Source organism: Notamacropus eugenii, chromosome 1 (assembly GCF_028372415.1).
Source record: "Notamacropus eugenii isolate mMacEug1 chromosome 1, mMacEug1.pri_v2, whole genome shotgun sequence".
NCBI classification, from domain to species: domain Eukaryota; kingdom Metazoa; phylum Chordata; class Mammalia; order Diprotodontia; family Macropodidae; genus Notamacropus; species Notamacropus eugenii.
Window position 1 is genome coordinate 215,525,954 of NC_092872.1, and position 19,375 is coordinate 215,545,328.

The following is a 19,375-nucleotide window of genomic DNA, read 5'->3' on the forward strand; positions in this document are numbered from 1 at the left end:
CAATACACAAATATGCAAGGTATGGATAACAAGGAAGACAAAGTAAGATCCTGACTCAGTGAAGAAAATGTGACCTGAAAGTCTTTGCTGTTTAGTCCTGTTCAGTTGTGTCTAACTCTCTGTGACCCTACTTGGGGTTTTCTTGGCAGAGTTACTAGAGCGGTTTTGCCATTTCCTTCTCCAGCTCATTCTACAGATGAGGAAACTGAGGCCAATAAGGTGAAGTGACTTACCCAGGGTCACACAGCTAGCAAGTGTCTGAGACCACATCTGAACTCCAGGAGATGGATCTTCCTGACTCCAAGCCTGGCTATCTACCCACGGCACCACTGAGCTCCCACAAAGTAGTATGGAGATGTTACTGGGATGACACCCATGACTGCACATGGAAGGATGTGCCTTATTTAAAAGGAACAGGCTTTGTGATGGTATGTGTGTCTTATAGCTGTGGGGAAGGGAAGAAAATAATGTATACTAAGAGGATATACTGGGGCAGGAATCCAGGAGTCAGAAGGGAGGACAGTGGGAAGTAAAGATCAGTTCAGGCAGAGACAGAACAAACAAGATGTATTAAGGACCACCAGGGCAGAAGGAGGAAATAGATGAGGAGTTTGAGAATACAACCACAAGCCTACAGTAAGTGTTAGTGATAGAGAGCAATTATCCATACATTTGGCTTCTGTCTTGAGTTGGGCTAGATAGATATCGTGAGGGGACCACGGAAGGGAATTGCTATTCCAAATCTAATTCTCAAGAGAAAAAGAGAGGGAGGAGAGGGAAGGACAGAAGGAGGGAGGGAGGGAGGGGGAGAGGGAGAGGGAGAGGGAGGGAGAGAGACAGAGAGACAGAGAGACAGACATAAGGGGGGAGAGGGAGGGAGAGAAAGAGGGAGGGAGGGAGAGAAAAGAAGGGAGGGAGGGAGTTAGTTGTTGGGGTGGAAATGATGAGAACCTTGGGGAAAAGTGACCATTATTTCATATAATTTATTTTTAAGGAGGGAAGAAAAGCATGATATAGTCATCTATTCCCTAGATTGAGGAGAACAGATTTAAAAAGATTCAGAGAAATGACTGGTAGGATCTCATTGTCTAAAATTCCACACACCAGGTCAACTCAGAAAGATGGAAAGATTTCACAGAGCTTGGCCCATAGCAGACATTTAATAAACATTTATTTATTGACTAACTGACTTTTAAGAACGAAATTCTAAGACACTAAAAGAAACAGTTCAAAAGTGAATTTTCCAAAGAGTTAGACCTTATCAACCAACTTAGATCTCAGAAAGACATGTACAGAAGATGGACTATAGAGGATGAATACAAAAATCTGATATAATTCTGTAAGAACTGTGTCGGGGTTACTAAGCTCTTGAATGAACTGAGTTTAACAAGGAAAACTCAGAACAGTGCCCTCTTCTGGAGGGATGTTTTATCAATACACTGCATAAAGTGTGGCACCTACAACTGAACTCTAGAAGAAATCAAACTAGGGTCAACAAAAGTGGGAATATCACCTTCAAATTCCCCAAAGCTATGCTTCCCTTAATGAAACCCAATATTGCCCATCACACTAGTTTGCTGATGTTCACCAAAACTACCACATAGTTTTCATAACAACTACTGTCTGTCTTGTACTGATGAAGGAGATTTTTATTTTGTAACCAAGTAACTCATTACTATTTTGTAACCAAGTCTTTATATTTATTACTATTGAATTTTATCTTACTAGACTCAGACCAGTGCTCCACCTTGTTAAGATCTTTTTGGATTCTGCCTCTATCATCCAGCATTTTAATTCTCTCTCTCTGCTTTGTGTTACCTATAATTTTTATGATCATGTCATCAATGTCTTTAAGGCACTGATAAAAATGTTAAACATCACAGTGCTAAGAAATGAACCTGCAGCACTCTACTGTAGGTCTCTTGACTCTTAAACATGGAACCATTAGAAACTGGTTTTTGAGTTCAGCTATCTAAACAAAGCTGAATTCATTCCATCGTCCACATCTTTCCAGTCCACGTTTTCCAGCTTCTCCATAAGAATATACAATACTTTATTAAAAATTTTGCTAACAATCTAGATAATTATATCTGCATTATTCTGTCTACATTTAATGGTTTAATAATCTTGTCCAAAAAATGGAGTTGGCTAAATACCCTCTATTTTTTGGGGGGGGGTGATAGTGAGTTCCCTGTACTTCTACATGAGTCTTTTCAGACAAATCCAATTTTTATTCCACGGTTTCCCTTTGTATCTTCAGAATTTTATTACTGACCATCTCTCACACTTCCTGGACTAATTTACCTGTAGCAATTTAGTCCATGGGATCCTATATTTACTTGGTCTGAACCTACTGAAAATGGTTTTCCCAAATCTACGGTGAATGTCAGACTAAAACTGTATTTCATCTCCTTTAACACGAATTCTGGGTCACTTTCTCCCAGGATTTCTTTCATTTTTCATGTCACCAATAAGGTCTTCCTTGTCACCAAGAAAGAGATATAGAACAGAATTTCCTTTTGTTTTCTCCAACTTTTGAAGGATTAAATCATCATAAGGCAAACAAAGAAATTATTAACTATTCTGGCTTTGGCAAAGAAAGGGCTCCAATAGATAACCTGACAACTGAGGCACCCATCACTACTATACAATATCATGTCTCAGTACCAGGCTTGTGATCTGTTTTCCAAAAAAATCTTCATTTACTTACTATTTCAGCCCAGGTGGTCTTTATATTCCCCTGTTAAAATCGCTGGTTTTTCTCTCTGCCAGGCTTTCTTCTTCAGATTCCTGATTTCTACACACTAGTATTCTTTCTTAAGATACAATATCATGCATTCTCCTCCTTACCTCCTCCCACCCTCTTTATTGACACTGCTTCTTTTGAATAAAATCTACTCATTTAGAGCCATAGTTCTGTTTTCCAATGTCAGTGATATCTGTGAAATCAAGCCACACTCTCGGGCACTCAAAGAACCAGATGTGACTGTTGTATAACTGGCAATGATCCCTGAAATATCAAAGAGAATACAAGGGCTTCAGGATTGAAGAAGGGAAAATATATGAAATTTTTTTAAAGAAGAGAATGGAATCTGTAAACTACAGGCCAGCAGGCTTGGTTTTGATTCCTGGAAAAATTCTAGAACATGTACTAAAAAGCTGGTTAGTGAAGATCTAGAAAAGGAGATGGTGATTCCAAGAGCAGACATAGTTTTATCAAAAACAGATCAAAAGAGACTCATCTTATTTTCTTTTTTTGACAAGTTTATTAGATTCATGTATTAGGGAAATGCTATAGCTGTAGCCTACCTAAATTTTAACAAAACACTGAAGGCTTTTCCCACACTATTCTTGTGTAAAGGTGGAGATCTGTGTACCAGATAGCAACACAGTTATGTGAAGTCAGAGCCAGCTGAATAACCAGACCCAAAGAATAGTCATTACTAGTTTGATGTCAGCTTAGGAGGCTGAATACCCTGGGCATGTATCTTTGTCCTTGTCTTTATTAACGACTTTTAATAGATACATAGATGGCATGGTTCTAAGGTTCGCAGAGGACACAAAGCCAGAAAGGATAGTTAACAACTCAGAATTCGTAAAGTATGGGTAATAAAAAAGATGAATTAGAGATCTTAATGCAAGGAGGCAACTGTGACCTTACAGACGTCAGTGAAATTTGTTGGTAGAGGACCATTAATTAGGAAACAGCAATGGCATGTTAATCCTTGATGAAAAGAGTAGTATAGACAAAATGTATAATTGAGAAAATATCTATATTAGGAACATGTATGCATAAAAGCTAATCTAGGAATAGCATGGTAGAGAGTATCTGAGTAAGGATCAGTAGAGGGAAAGAAAGAAATGATATTGTCATGGAAGCATACTACAAACCACCCAGCTAGAAGGATAAAACAGATGAAAAGTTTGGAAAACAAATAGCAAACCTGGCTTGGAGGCATCATAAATATAGCGGTGATAAGACACTCAGACTCTCTGGACATCTGCGTGAGCTCTTTCTAAGCAGAATGTAGAGCAGCTGATAAATCTCTGATGCACCTAAATGATGAGTTTGTTCTTCAAAAGGTAGGAGAAGTGATGAGAGGAGCTGCTGTCCTGGATATGAGTCTAACTAACGAGGCAGTTGCTAAAATAGAAATAATGGGGAAGCTTAGTGGAAATGACCATCCATCTGAGAGTTTCTGATAGAGTAAAGCTAGGCACTATTTCCTAAAACTTGTGGGGATAGATGTAAAAAAAATACTTCAGAGAAAAAAAGGTAAGCTATGATGTCTTAAAATTCTCTAAGGGAAGTCAGGCAAAGAAGAACGTGAAGGTCTTCAGAATGAAATTCTGAAAACACAAGCACAAATGACCAAGAAGATGGAAAATAACTTTTCTGATGCCAGTGGTGGTTCATGTAGGGAATCATCCTCCCTACACCCAAGGACTTGCTCTAAGTATGTCCCCATTAAGGGCAAAGGCCTCTCCATGTCAGAACACTGTGCCTTTTTGCTGTCCTCTCAGAAGTGTTCCATGGTGTTTTTTTCTCAAATTTATTTATTTGTTTTCAGTTTTCAACAATTGCTTCCATAAATTCCAGATTTTCTCCCCATTCCTCCCTCCCTCCCAAGATGCACACAATCTTATATGAGCTCTACACATACTCCTATTAAACACATTTTCATAGTAGTCACATTGCATAGAAGAATTAAAACAAATGGGAGAAATCATGAGAACAAAACAGACCAAAGAGAAAATAGTCTGCTTCATTCTGTGTTCTGACTCCATAGTTCTTTCTCTGGATGGGGATGGCATTTTGCATCATGAGTCCTTTGGAAATGTTTTAGGTCCTTGCATTCGCCTTTGTTGTCAAAAAGACCATGCCAGAGAAATGATGACATGACTTGTATTTTACCTCGTTTTGAGTGAGGGAGGGCTGTACGGGTCATCAGCTTCACTTCTCCTCCAGAGCCATCTGTATCCAGTGACCAGATATTCATTAGGATGACTGGAGATGACGTAGGATGTACGGGGAGACTTTGGACCTTTTAGTCCGAAGTCTTTGCAGGTACTCACTTAGGGTGAGGTAATGCCCATTTCTTGAATAGAACTGTTTAACCAGTAGCCATGGATTGGTCCCTTTAATGAAGGCAAAGAAAGACATCAAGCTAGGAGGGAAACAGCAACAGATAGTATTGATAATCACTCTAAAGCTAGGAGGGCCCAGAAGAACCCTTAGGCAGGGGCCCATTGCCATCCCAGCTTCAGTTGACTAGGGTTTTACCGGCCAGTTTCCTTTCCTTTCCTCTCCTCTCCTCTCCTCTCATTACGTTTTTTCCTTTCCCAAAATCTTAAACCTCTTGCACTCTGAAGCTGGTATACCAATGGGCACCTGCCTAAGGGGCTCTTCTGGACCCTCCTAGCTTTAGAGTGATTATTAATAGTAACTTTTGCTGTTTCCTCCCAGCCTGATGTCCTTCTTTTTCTTGGCCTCATTAAAGGGTCCATGCCCTGGCTACTGCTTAAACTGCCCTATTCAATGAATGGGCATTACCTCACCCTAAGTGAATACATGCAAAAACCTTGGCCTAAAGGGCCCAAGGTCTGCCAGTGCACCCTGGGTCATCTCCAGTCACTGGATTCAGATGACTCTGGAGGAGAAGTGAGGCTTATGACCTGCATAGCCCTCCCTCACTCAAAACAAAGTCAAGTGCAAGTCATGTCATCATTTCCCTGATGGCATGGTCTTCTTTGGGAACGAAGGACGAACACAAGGTCATTACATTGCTGTGAAGGGCCATGTCTATCAAAAACAGTCCTCGCGCACTGTGGCTATTATGGTGTATAATGTTCTCCTGGTTCTCCTCACTTCACTCAGCATCAGTTCATATAAGTCCAGGTTTCTCTGAAGTCCACCTGTTCCTAATTTCTTATAGCATAATAATTCCAGTACATTCATATACCACAACTTGTTCGGCCATTTCCCAACTGATGGGCATCCCCTTGATTTCCAGTTCTTGACCATCACAAAAAGAGCTGCTGTAAATATTTTTGTACATGTGGGTCCTTTTCATATTTTTATGATGTCTTTGAATTACAACCCTAGAAGTGGTATTGCTAGGTCAAAGGGCATACACATTATTTTTATCGCTCTTTGGGCATAGTTCTAAATTGCTCTTCAGAAGGGTTGGATTAGCTCACAGCTCCACCAGCAATGAATCAGAGTTCCAACTCTCCCACATCTTCTCCAATGTTTATCATTTTGCTGTTTTGTCATGTCAGCCAATCTGATAGATGTGATGTTGCACCTCAGAGTTGTTTTGATTTGCATCTCTCTACTTGTTTTGATTTAGAACATTTTTCCATATGACTACAGATAACTTTAATTTCTTCCTCTGAAAACTATTCATATCATTTTACCATTTATCAATTAGGGAATGGCTTGTATTCTTGTAAATTTGACTCAGTTCTCTATATAATTTAGAAACGAGGCTTTTATCACAGACACTAGTTTTAAAAATTCTTTCCCAGTTTTTTGCTTCCCTCCTAATCTTGGTTGCATTGGCTTTGTTTTTGCAAAAACTTTTCAATTTAATGTAATCCAAATTATCCATTTTGCATTTCATAATGTTCTCTATCTCGTTTGGTCATAAATTCCCCTATTTTCCATAAATCTGACAAACTGTTCCTTGCTCCCCTAATTTGTTTACATTATCGGCCTTTATACCTAGATTGTATACCCATTCGAACTTTATTCTGCTACACAGTGTCAGGTATTCGTCTATGCCCAGTAGCGTTCCACAATTTTGTTGCTTCTTTTCAAATCTGGTAGGTTTTGCAAGCTCTTTTCCCCCCTGTTCAGATTTTCTTTCAGGTGTTACACCACCACCACCTGTACTACTGCTGTTAATTGCTAGCATTTATTTGACACTTTAAGGTTTACAAATATTTCTCATTTTATCTTCACAACAACCCTTCAAGGAAGAAGCTGCTGTTGTTAACTTCATTTCACAAATGGGGAAAGTGAGACAGCTTGCAGTTAAGTCATTTGTCCAAGGTCACACCACCACTTAGTGTTTGAGGATGGATTTGAACTCACATCTTTGTAACTCCAGGTCCAGAATTCTAATCATTGTGCTACCTAGATACTACTAGATGTTCTACCTTTCTGCTCACACTGACCTCCTTTGTTCTACCAGATGTCATAGGTGCAGAGGTATAGGGAAGCCAGTACCAATGAGCTCTCCCAGCTTTTGAGAGCCAATTATTAAATTTTCAGTGTGAACACTTAGACTTCAGAATTTAGCAAATGCTAGAGATAAGGGATTGGTTAATTGTTTGAGTGTCTAAACTTAGGAAAGTAATGGAAAAAATGTCAAATACTGTAATTTTCTTTTTCAGAGAGCCAGTTGTTAAACATATCACACTCCTGGCATGTGTCCTTCTATTCACTGTCCTGTCCTCCCCAGCAGACAGTACTAGCTCTCAGGCGACTGGACTGTGGCAAGTTGGCTAGTGGCACCTTCAGACCATTGGTGTTTTGTACCTAGGTATCACAGCTCCAACCTCCACCAAGACTCTCCTGAGAAATTTTGGTGTGAATTATGAGAATCCCTCATGACTGGGTAGCACCCAATGAGTAGGCTTCTTTAAGTAGATGCTCATGGGATGACCCCTTTAATAAAAAAAATCAAACTGGAAAGAGAAGACCCTCAGGGTTCTTGGATAAAAGAGAAACAATTACTATTTAGTATTTAAATCCACTTGAAGAAGGCTATTCATTGACTGGGTGTATCTCACTCAAAGTGAGAATGCTATAAGACCTTTGCCTGAAAGGGCCAGGGTCTCACATTGCATCCTGGGCCATCTCCAGCCATCCTGATGAATATCAGGCCATTGGACCCAGATGGCTCAGGAGAAGAAAGTGAGGCTGGTGACCTGCACAGCCCTTCCTCACTCAAATCAATGTCAACTGCAAGTCATGTCATCATCTTGATATCCTCTTGGATAACAAAGGACAAACACAATCTGTGAGGGAATAGCAGCTCTCCTCATCCTCCTCTCCTCCCTTCACCGCCTCCTCCTCTTCCTGTGTTCCACCCCCAAAAGCTGCCTTTTTTCCCTCTAGGTTTACTGGCTACATTTCTTGCTTAAAGAACAAGCCTCAAATCCAATTCACACTGGAGGTATGGGGGACCACCAATGAAAATATATGTAGTTGGGAGAGGGAGTATTTCATGGAAAGAATAGCAAAGAAGCCAGAGTTACTAGATCAAAGGGTAGTATGTAGAGGAAAGTATAAAAAAGACTGGAAAGGGAGGAAGGGACAAGGTTATAAAGGACTTTAAAAGTCAAACAATTTTATATTTGATTCTGGGAATGACGGGAGCCACTGGAATGCAGTGTATAGTGAAGTGACATGATTCCACTTGTGTTTTAGCAAGACCACTCTGATGGCTGAGTAGAGGGCAGACTAGCATGGAGGAAAAACTGAAGCAACCAGAAGGCCACTGCAACTGTCCACATGTGAAGTGATGGGACCTGTATGAGGACAGTGGCAGGTTCCGAGGAGAAAAGGAACATCTATAAGATGTTGCTGAGGCAGAATAGACAGGATTTGCCAACTGAGTGGATATGGGAGGGGGTGGTGTTGAGAGACAGAGAGGCCTCAAGGATGACTATTACACTGTAAGACCAGGTAACTGGGAGGACAACAGTGTCCTCAACTGTAATAGGGAAGTCTGGAAGACCGAAAGGTTTTGAGGGAAAGATAATGACTTCAGTTTTGAACATGTTGCGTTAGGGGGACGTCCAGTTCAGAATGCCTAATAGGCAGTCAGAAGTTTGAGAATGAAAGTCTGGATAGACATTAGGGCTAGATAAACAGCTCTGAGAATCATTTGCAGAGAGAAGGTCATTTAATCTACGGGAACTGATAAGATCACTAAAAGAAATAGTACTGAGAGAAAGGAAAAGAGGACTTAGGACAGTGCCTTGGGGGACATCCATGGTTAGCAGCAGCCTTGGCCTGGATGAGGATTTAACAAAGAAGATTAGAAAGGAGCAGTCAGACAGGTCAGAGGAGAATCAGGAGAGGGCAGCATCAAAAAACCCTAGAGAGAAGAGGATGATTGAATGAGGATTGAGAAAAGGCCCTTAGACTTGGCATTTAGGAGATCCCTGGTAACTCTGGAGATGGCAGTTTCAGTTGAATGATGTGACTGGAAGCCAGAAAGTGAGAGGAAGCCAAGACAGTGACTGGAGATGACTTTCTCAAAGAGGGAGGCCACAGAAAGGAAGGAGAGAGAGGGCAAGACCTAAGTCCAGCCTGCCTCAGACCCATGATACTGAGTTATGGAGAGGGCCATGATGGGCACAAGTCTCCTCACTTGTAAGCTCCCCAGAGCAGGAAAATTAAAGTTCCAGTCCCTGTCATGTTCTCTTCAGACCTGGGTCATAAGAAGCTGCAAGGAAAGGTTAGCCAATACTCAGGCAATGGCATAGATGGAACAGCCATCAAATTGGCAAATAACGTGAAGCTCAGAGGAGTAGCTGGCATATTGACTGACAGATTCAGGATGGAACAAAAAGATTTTGGCAGGCAACAATGACAGTCTACGCCTTTACTCATATAACCATATAAATAAGCAACGGAACACAGTCAAGGGCAGAAGTTTGTGGCACTCTGTTAGAGTCTGTTAGAGACTGTTCTCTGGGTGACATTAATTTATTAATGAAGCCTTTTTAAAAAATCCTAACCTAGACTACCAAATAGCACACATGTCCATCTTTCCAGACAGATATGAAAGAATGTGTCAGATACTTTGGTAAAATTTAACCTGAGACAGGGCATGGCATATTACCTGCTGAGCTCTTAGTTCATACTCATGAGTGAATCAAAACTTGATTTGGTGTCTCTGAAAGGATGCCAACAATTAGGACAAGGTGTAGGACAAGGTGAACAGATTCATTCACCAAATACCACCATATCAGCCCTAGGGGAAAGTCTTAAAATGTGAAAAAGCAAGTTCAGTGAAAATGAGGGGCAGCTAGGTGGTACAGTGGATAAAGCATCGGCTATAGTGTCAGTAGTACCTGAATTCAAATCTGGCCTCAGATGCTTACTAGCTATGTGACCCTGGGCAAGTCACATAACCCCAATTGCCTTCCCCCACAAAAACAAAATGAAAGGAAGTATTACTTCACAGTGGATATTGAATTTATGGAAGCTGTGTAGTGTAATGGAATGGACAAAAACATAACTTGAATAAATGAATGAAAAAGGTCCCTTCCTAGCTATAAATCCTATTTAAAAAAAAAAAGCTTGTGGCAGCTCTTGCATTATCAAAGACTTGCCATTCCATTTCCATGTAGTGAATCAGGATACAATGGGAAGAAGATTTATTGGGACAAATAACAAAATGTCTTATGTAGATATAGACATAGTTAAACTTTATGTATATGATTCTGGGTTCTGCAGCATCAGCAGATAGCTTCCCATTATTTTTGCCATGTACAAGGTAGGTGTGAGAGGGAAAATAATGTAGTACTAGAGGGGTATGTCTTGGAGTCAGGAATACCTAGGTACAAGTCCTGCCCCTGACTAATACTTGTCATATAACCATGGGCAAGTCACAAAACTTTTCTGTACCCCCAGAAAACTCTCTAAGTCTGTAAGTTATAGACGAATTGCTGAGATATAGATGTATATATATATATGTGTGTGTGTATATATATGTGTGTGTATATATATACACATATATGTGTATATATGTGTGTATATATATACACACACACATATACGTACATATACATACATATATGTGTATGTATATATATGTGTGTGTGTGTGTGTGTGTGTGTGTGTGTTAGTAGAAGTTTCCAGACTGGGATTTTCCCATACTAATGAAATCAAAGATCTGGACAAAAATCAAAGCAAAACCTAGTTAGGAATGCAATAAATACCTGTTTGCTATTGATGATTATGCTTGTAAAATATCTTATAAAATATAAACCCATGCAACAGTGGCAAATCTAGGTTTAAAAATGATTGACATTTTGAGCCTAGCTCAGATTCTAGTCATTATCTAAGATGTATATAGCAAGAATCATTAGCATATATAGCATGTTCCAAAAGCCTTAGGGCAGTTTTAAGCTTTAATTACTTAAGAAGTAAAAATGCTACAAACTTACAAAGGCATCATTTAAAAGTTTGTTTATATTTCTTTTACACTTGCTTAGTTTTGTAGGTTTTGAATAATATATTAAAACTTTAATTTTAACAAGACCAAGCACCTTATAGGTATGCATTGTGCGCATGAAAATGTCTGGATAACACTTTTTCAGACTAGTGAACTGGTAGAGGTGGTACTCTTTCTTGGCCATCTCAGTCACCTGATCTCTCTCTATTGTACTTTTTCTTGGAGGATTACATTGAAACTTTCATGTATGTATCAAAATGTTATTCTCCGGATGATCTTAAGGCTAGAATTGCAAATGCAATTCTTTTAGTCACTGAATAGCAGCTAAAAAAATTCTTTTTTGCAAAGTTCAAAAATTGACTAAAATAATTGACTAAAGCACAAGACATGAACTGTTGGAATTTTAATAAGAAATATATCCATGTTCAAACATTTTAAACAATTAAACTTTCAAATGTTATTTTTATTGTAAATCTATGTAGCTTTTATATGTATTAAGACTTTTGGAACACCTGTGTAAAATAACAGAGAATTGAAATGAGAACAACGTATTACATCTCTATAGTTCTAATAAAGGATTATAATTATACTGAAATAGGTGAGATGTATGACCGTCTTCCACCTTCTCTCCCTACATCGCTTTCCTCTCCCTTATGATATTGCCCATCATGATTTGTCTTATAATCTATTCTGAAAGGACCTTGCACGTAGCTTACTGTCAATTAAGTTGCTAGCTGATAAGGAGTTTACTATCTGTAAGAGGTTATTGTGGACCTTCTGACCCCAGTGGTTAAGTTATGACAATGGAAGACCAGGCAGTGAGGTTGATGGTGCTGCCTCAGATCATATAGTTTAAGTGTAACCATCAGCTTTACCTGTCTGTAAAACCCCTGCACAGAGAATAGGTATATCCGGAAAAAAATGAAAAAATAGCAAGATTAGTAGGAGTCTGATTAAAAAAGCAAATGTAGGAAATATAGCTTTCAAAAGATAGAAAAGAAGAAAGAAAGAAAAATACACTCCATCTTTGAGGTTCATTATCTTATCATTTAAATCTTATAATTTGATATTTTTAAAAGGTAATTTATTTGCCCCTCAAAAATGTGATCTGCAAATTGATATACTACCACCAGGTGGTAGTATGCTGTGGCTATGAATAAGTTATGAGTTTATAATTATATTTTGTCAGAGGTTTCAAATAATAATGATAGTAATAATAAAAATCATATCTTACATTTCTATAGCACCTTATGATTCACAAAGTGCTTGTATTACAGAAAGTCAAGATAGTTCAGTTAGCCAGGTCTAACAGATGAGGAATCTAGGCCTGTAACTGCACAGCCAGTAAGTGCTAGAGCTAGGACTTAAACCCAGGTCTTTTAACTCAGACTCTAGTATTCAACCTACTAGACTAGATGGCAGTTTTCCACTCCTTTATATTTAACCATAAGTTTTTCCACTCCTCAGTCATGAAAAATACAGTTACTAAAATGGTCACACTTGTACACCAAGCAATCATTTTCACAGACGATATTTCAGAATAACTTTTTCAAGCAATGAACACATAGGGTAAAGTTGGTACCTTTCTCACTAATTCTTAACTTTTCCTTTTGTTGATTAATTGTGGCCTTCACTTTGGAGTATGAAGTTCTTTCCAATTATTTGTCCTCAGCTTTCTGGCTTCCTCAGTTTCAAAGAGTGCTAAGTTATCAAATTGTTAACAAAGACAAAAATGGGGGGTAATAGATCGTGCCATTGAGGAGCTTAAATTATATCAAGGGATACTGCATCTAAAAGTTAGGTAAATGAATGCAAGGTAATTATAGGAAAGGTCTTCTAGATGAGGTGGTACTTGAGCTGAACCGTTAGGGGAAGTAAGGATTCCAAAGAGTCAGAAGTGAGGGGGAGGAGGCTATTCTATGCATGAAGAACACTTTGCAAAACAAGCAAGAAAGGAATGTAATGTGATGGCCAAGGAATGTCGTGTCCAAAGAATAGTAAATAGACCATTTTGTTGGGAGCAGAGTTCATGAAACAGAGTAATATAAAATCAAGCAGGGAAGGGTGACATGGGAGACTTGTGCTTTAGGAAGAACAATTTGGCAAGTATGTGGAGGCTAGAGTTAGAAGAAAAGATACTGTAGGCAGAGTGACTGAATAGAAGGCTCTTTCAGTAATATAGGTGAAGTGATGAAAACTCAAACTAGGCTGGTAGCCCTGCAGGCAGAGAGAAGGAGAAGGGTGTGAAGAGGTGTTATGAAGGTAATATTGACAAAACTTTAAAAATTGGGTATGGGGTAGTAAAGTATAGAGCTATCCTTGAGTCCCTGGTTGCGAACCTGGGTGACTGAAAGATAACGAGTACTGTTTTGGACTTATTCAGTTTGGATATGTTGGATGTGAGATGTCTATGTGATATCCAAATGAACATGTCTGGCAGGAGTCTGGTGATGCAGAGCTAGAGCAAAAACAAAAAAAAAGGAGAGATGAGGATTGGATATTTAGATTTGGGATTTTCATAGGGTAGTTAAACCTGTAAGGACTAATGCAGTCACCAAAAGAGAATGGGGAGGTAGGCAGAAAAGGGGCAAAAAATGAGACAAGGATTTAGAAAAGAAGACCAAAAAGAAGTAGTCAGGCAGGAAGGAAAAGAAACAGAAGAAATTAGTATCATAAACATTTAGGAAAGAGAGAATATCCCAAGAGGAGGTGATCATTGATGTCAAACACTTCTAAGAGATCTGGAGGAACGAAGACTCAGAAAAGGCCAATAGATGCTGAATTTAAAAGATAGTTGATAACTTTGAAGGGAGCAGTTTCAGTCTGGTGGTCATGTTGGAAGCTGGGTAATAGTTAAGCTGTAGAAGGGATTCTTCTTCAGGTCAGGATAGGCTACCTTTTAAGGTCCCTTCCATCTCTGAGATTCTGTGGTTGTTACACTGTCTTACCAATTATCACCCCCAGATCTCCAGGCATCATGACTTTCTTGGTTTCCCCTTCAAGCCAAATTTTTCTGTTTCTGATTATTTTACCCCAGATGTACCTGCTGCATTTTTCCAAGCTGACTCTCATTTCCTTATTTCCTGTCCATATTTCTAACTTCCCCAGTCCCCCTGGATAATTTATCTGTTGTAGTTACATTTGCAGTTAGAGAAGTATGGACCTGCTCCCGCTCACTCTTTGGGTTCAGGAAATGTCTCCAATCATTTTTCAATCACTTAGGGTCCAGAGAGAACCAAAACATGTTTTTCTGGGGAAATTTAATCCACATGTTTATGATTAATTTTTATGTAAGTCATTAAAATGGTGTTTCCAAGACATTTCATTTGGCAAATCTACCTCTCTCTCACCCCTCGAATCCCCTCTCAAATCTCATTTAAGATGACGGGGAGACCACTCTACTGAAGTGCCTGTCTAGTTTGAAAGCAAACCTGGAGAGGCAAGCATTGGAAATCTGATGTGTCATTCTGCCCACTTCTGTCCCCATTAGGGATGATGAAGAGCAGGCTGATGATGGACAAAAAGCAGCTGGGCATTTTCACCTGGAAAGTGTTTGATTGAGGACCCTCTACAAAATGCCCTTTTCGGAATGCAGCTCTTAGTCTTCCCTAGATGACCCTGCCATCTTTGGAAAATACCTCTTTGGTTTGAACTGTAACTTGGATATTCTCCAAAAAAGTGTTAAACATTTTGGTAAGTCAAATCAAGAGGGATTTATTAAGTCAGACTCAGTTCTAAGAGTTGGGAATGGAAAGACAAAATCCTTGGTCTTAAGAAGCGTATCAGGTGGTAAAAAAGATGGATTGACAGCAGTTCTGATTTCTTAAATGTAATCTCTCTGTCTCCCCTTCCCTCCCTCTCCCCCACCCCCAGTCAATATTTGGATTGGTTCATCGTCCACCTGTAGTGCCTGTCCAATGTATATGTACTCATGGTTTAATTCAATGGACTTCTTATCCAATTGTTAGTCATAGATGATGTCAAACACAACTTGTCTAAAAATGAATTTATCATCTTTTCCCTCGACCTTGTTTTTCCTGATCTCACTCTTTCTGCTGCACAATGATTCTCCAGGTAATCTAGGTTTAGAAGATGAGTCACCTTTGACCTCTCTCCACTCAAACTATGATGTATTGATGGAGTCATGATATCATTGGTGTGGGTCCTCCCTGTCAAGGTACAGACTGAAATACATCCATGCCATCTTCAGAGACTTTGTCCATGTTTTCCCACAGATATTCCATAGAGGATCAACTGAACATACTAGATGCCACCCTCTGGTTCAGGGGTTCTTAATCTGGGATTCTTAAACATTAAAAAATATTTTTCTAACTATTACAATATAACTGGTGCCCACAGTAATCTTATGTATTTTTGAGCATTTAAAAACTATATAAAAAGGGGTCTACAAACTTCATCAGATTATCATTTGGCACCATGACAAAGAAAGGTTAAGATAGTCCACTTCAAATCTTTCAATATGTCATGGATTCAGTTGGTCAATTTAGCATATATTTCACACTCACAATATGACTGACAATTCTTTTCTGACTGAATATATACAAGTTGATGTTATTTACTCTACTTGTATACAAGTCATGGTTGTATGCTGCAGACTACTTGTACCCATAGGTGTACCCACGTTGAAAAACTATCCCCGTATCTACCTGAATGTGGGAATATGTGTTCCTTAAATTAAAAAATATTCAGAAACACATACATATCAACATAAAAAAGAAAAGAATTGCATTATGAAGTGGAGTTATATGCAACTTTTAAAACTGGATTTTGATATTTATTAAATTTAACATAATAGTAAGAAAATTGTCCTGCTCATCTGTGTTCTCTTTTGAATATCCTTTTTGCTCTCTTTTGTGTATTCTTTTAATGTTTCATTGTTGTTTTTCCTTCTTTTTTTGCCTTATTATCACTATCCACCAATTCCTACTCTTCAAATAGAAGCTCTTCCTTGTAACCAACAAGTATAGTTAAATGAAACAAACCAACACTGACTATGTAAATTCATGTTTCTTTCAGCATCTCTAGTTCATGACCTCTCTGTGAAGATGTGAGAAGCATGATTTATCATCAGTCTTCTGAAGTGAAAAATGATCACTACAATCAACGAACAGAATTCTCAAATCATTCAAGGTTGTTTTCACTTAAATTTTTTTCATTGTGTGAACTGTTTTCCAGGTTCTGTTCAGTTCACTCTACATGTTTTCATACATGTCTTTTCAGATTTCCCTGAACTTATCACAGTCATTTCTTATGTATGGCATGGTAATATTCTACTATCTATTTAGAACTTGTCATGGCATATGATGTGAAATATTGGTTTAATGTTTTTCTATATTTTTGCAGTTTATTCAATATTCCCATTAAAAACTATAGTTACAATTGAATTCATTTGTAAATTCATCTTGGCATGGGGTTCGGGGCATGGGGGAGTTCATTTATGGCTTATTCAATTTCTTTTCCTGAGACAGGGTTATTTGAAATCTCTAATTTTTGTTCTGTTACTTTGGGTATTTTATATTTTTGTATTTATTCATCCATTTCCTTTATCAGTTTTGTTGCCATACAATAAGATTTTCTAACAAATTCTTTCATTTATTGTCTCTTTTTTTGCTGTGAATTCTTTTTAATTTTGGCAATTTGGTTTTCCTCTCCTCTCTTAACCAAATTAGCTAATATTCTATTTTATTAGTACCCTCTCTCCCCCTCAAAAGGTTCTTAATTTTATTTAGCAATTCAATGCTCTTGTTTTTTGGAGGGGGAGGTCCAATTTTATCGCACTTTTAATTTGTATTATTTATACTTTTGTGTCTGAGATTTTTTGATTGATTGCTTTTCTAGCTGTTTTTTTAGCTATATGTCCACTTTGCTCATTCATTCATTTTCTCTTTTGTTGATGAAAATGTTTAGAGCTATAAATTTTCCTGTAAGATCTACTTTGGCTGTATATCAAAAGTTTTATATGCTTTCTCATTCTTGTCCTTTTCTTGATAAAACTATTGATTATAATTTGTTCCTTGACCCACATATTCTTTAGGATTAAATATCATTTAGTCTCTGTTTAATTTAGACTACTTTATTCAAATGCTCATTATTGATTATAATTTTTTACTACGTTATGATAAGTAAAGGAAGGATATACTCAATATTTCTATTTTTCAAAAGTTTTTATACCCCAGCTTATGGTCAGTTTTTGTAAATGTGCTGTGCAAAGCCAGATTCTCCTTTCAAACATTAATCTTGTTTTTCCAGTATGGATGACTAAGCTGATGTTGCTTTTTAATTTTTTTATTCCACATTTAAACACTCAATAAGAGCGTTACTTAAAAAAAAAGTATAAAATTTAACACATTCCTTTCAAAATTGCATTTCTGTACTTCCTTCTCAATTTCTTCCTGCAAACTTTAAAAAAAAATGTTTTAATTGCTTTCCTTTTTCTTTTGTACTATCATTGCTACTCTCCTCTCTCTAGACAATTAAAAATAGCAAAAAAATTCCCTCATAACAAATAAACAAAAAATGTGTCTCTTTTTGCACCTTGAATCCATCATCTTTCTGATAGAAGGTGCGTAGGTCATTGCTTTCATCAGTCTATAAGAATTGGTTTTACTTACAGTGTTGTTAGTGTATAAATTGTTCTCCTGATTCTGGCCACACATCCATTCATAATTCTAGTGCTACCCGAAATTACTCTTTTACCATTTTCTTATAATAGATAATATTTCATTACATGTATATACCACAATTTGTTCAACCATTCATTCCTCAACTGATTGACATCCTCTTGAGATCTCCCCATTCCAATTTAATACCCACTAAATGCTAAGAAGCATATTTTACTTGAAATTGTTCCCTCCCTGTAGCTTCTCTCTTAACCTTCTCGCTCCCTTTCCCTCCTGAGTTTGTATTCCTGCTCCTCTTTTGGGGTACTTGTGATAATATGTATGTAAATATATGGTCAACTATCCATTATCTGGTTCATATAAAAGGGGGTTCACCTGCCCCCTTACCTCTCCTGCTATGTTTGTAAACTCTTTTTCTCATGTACTTCAATTCTAAGAAATAGTAAACTTTACTCCCTTGTAAGCAAGTTTTGTGTGTTTCTTATATTCAGAAGCAGATATGACTCCTAATTGCTGGAAGGAACGCTGAGGCAACCCTACCTCCCTATTTAAGGGTAGAATTGAACCAGAGCTTCATGAAAGAGAAGCATGTATGGTTCCAGAGAATCTTCAGGAGAGAAAGGTGAAACAGAGGACATTCCAAGAAGGAGAAAAATAAAGATGCTTGGGGCTGCAAACATGGCTCCTCAAAATGCCATCTGACTTCTCCCTAGAGACTTCAGAGACTTTCCCTTGGGTGAGATTGGATCTTTTTTCCTGAACTGAGCTGATATCACCTCACTCTCTTCTAAAGAGTTCACTCACACTTATCTGTACTTTGGCATGCATTTATTGGCATAGTTTCTTCACTTTCTGTTTGCTGTTTTGCTTGAATAAAAGGGTTTACTCAATATTTGCTTTTTAATGGTATTTTGTGGAGCTGGCAATTGGTGGGAAGGAGCTAAGGTGGTAAGTCCAAACTAAGGCCCACCCATTCCCTTATGAGTGATCTGGGAAGCAGATTTCCTTCTGAACCCCTAAATATTCTACATCTCAACCAGAGATACTTGAGGAGGGAGTGGAGAGGTAAGTTGTGTTTGATACTCGTCTCAAAGACTGTCTAGTCTAGTGTGGTCTCATGGCACTCCAGGAATCTGACAGCCCCGCCCCGGTCTCCCAGCTGGCTCTTCTCTCGTACTATATTTGCTCATTGGATTTCTTGATCATTTTTCTGTCTTGTTTTTCATGGAGCAGATATGTGGGCACTGGGCTATCTGCTTCAGCCCATTTTGGCCAGAAATTAGATCGATCTTTTTTGAATGGTAGTGAACTTTACGGAGTACTTGCCGTATCAATGCAATAATCACAGTGTCATCTGTGAATAGGGACATCTGTGCCAATCTGCTATCAATAAGGAGTCCCTTTTCTGTTCGATCCTCAGTAACACTAATGAGCACCTTTGCTGGGCATTGTCTTATGTGATACTGATACTCAGCAGACTGTGAACAAAGCCACTTCTGTGACTGTATGTGTAGAGTCAAGTATAAATTATAA

General features: G+C 38.3%; 1 protein-coding gene and 1 long non-coding RNA gene across 3 annotated transcripts in view; one reads left to right on the forward strand and one right to left on the reverse strand.

Annotated features, from left to right (window-relative positions):
- HPSE2 (heparanase 2 (inactive)) overlaps nt 1–19,375 on the reverse strand; it is a 724,961-nt gene that overhangs the window by 108,581 nt on the left and 597,005 nt on the right. The gene's annotated exons all lie outside the window — the stretch shown is intronic.
- On the forward strand, nt 185–18,734 carry LOC140516069 (uncharacterized). Its single transcript, XR_011971262.1, has 4 exons — nt 185–428; nt 14,692–14,894; nt 16,239–16,352; nt 18,334–18,734. It is a non-coding gene; the product is annotated as an uncharacterized lncRNA (long non-coding RNA).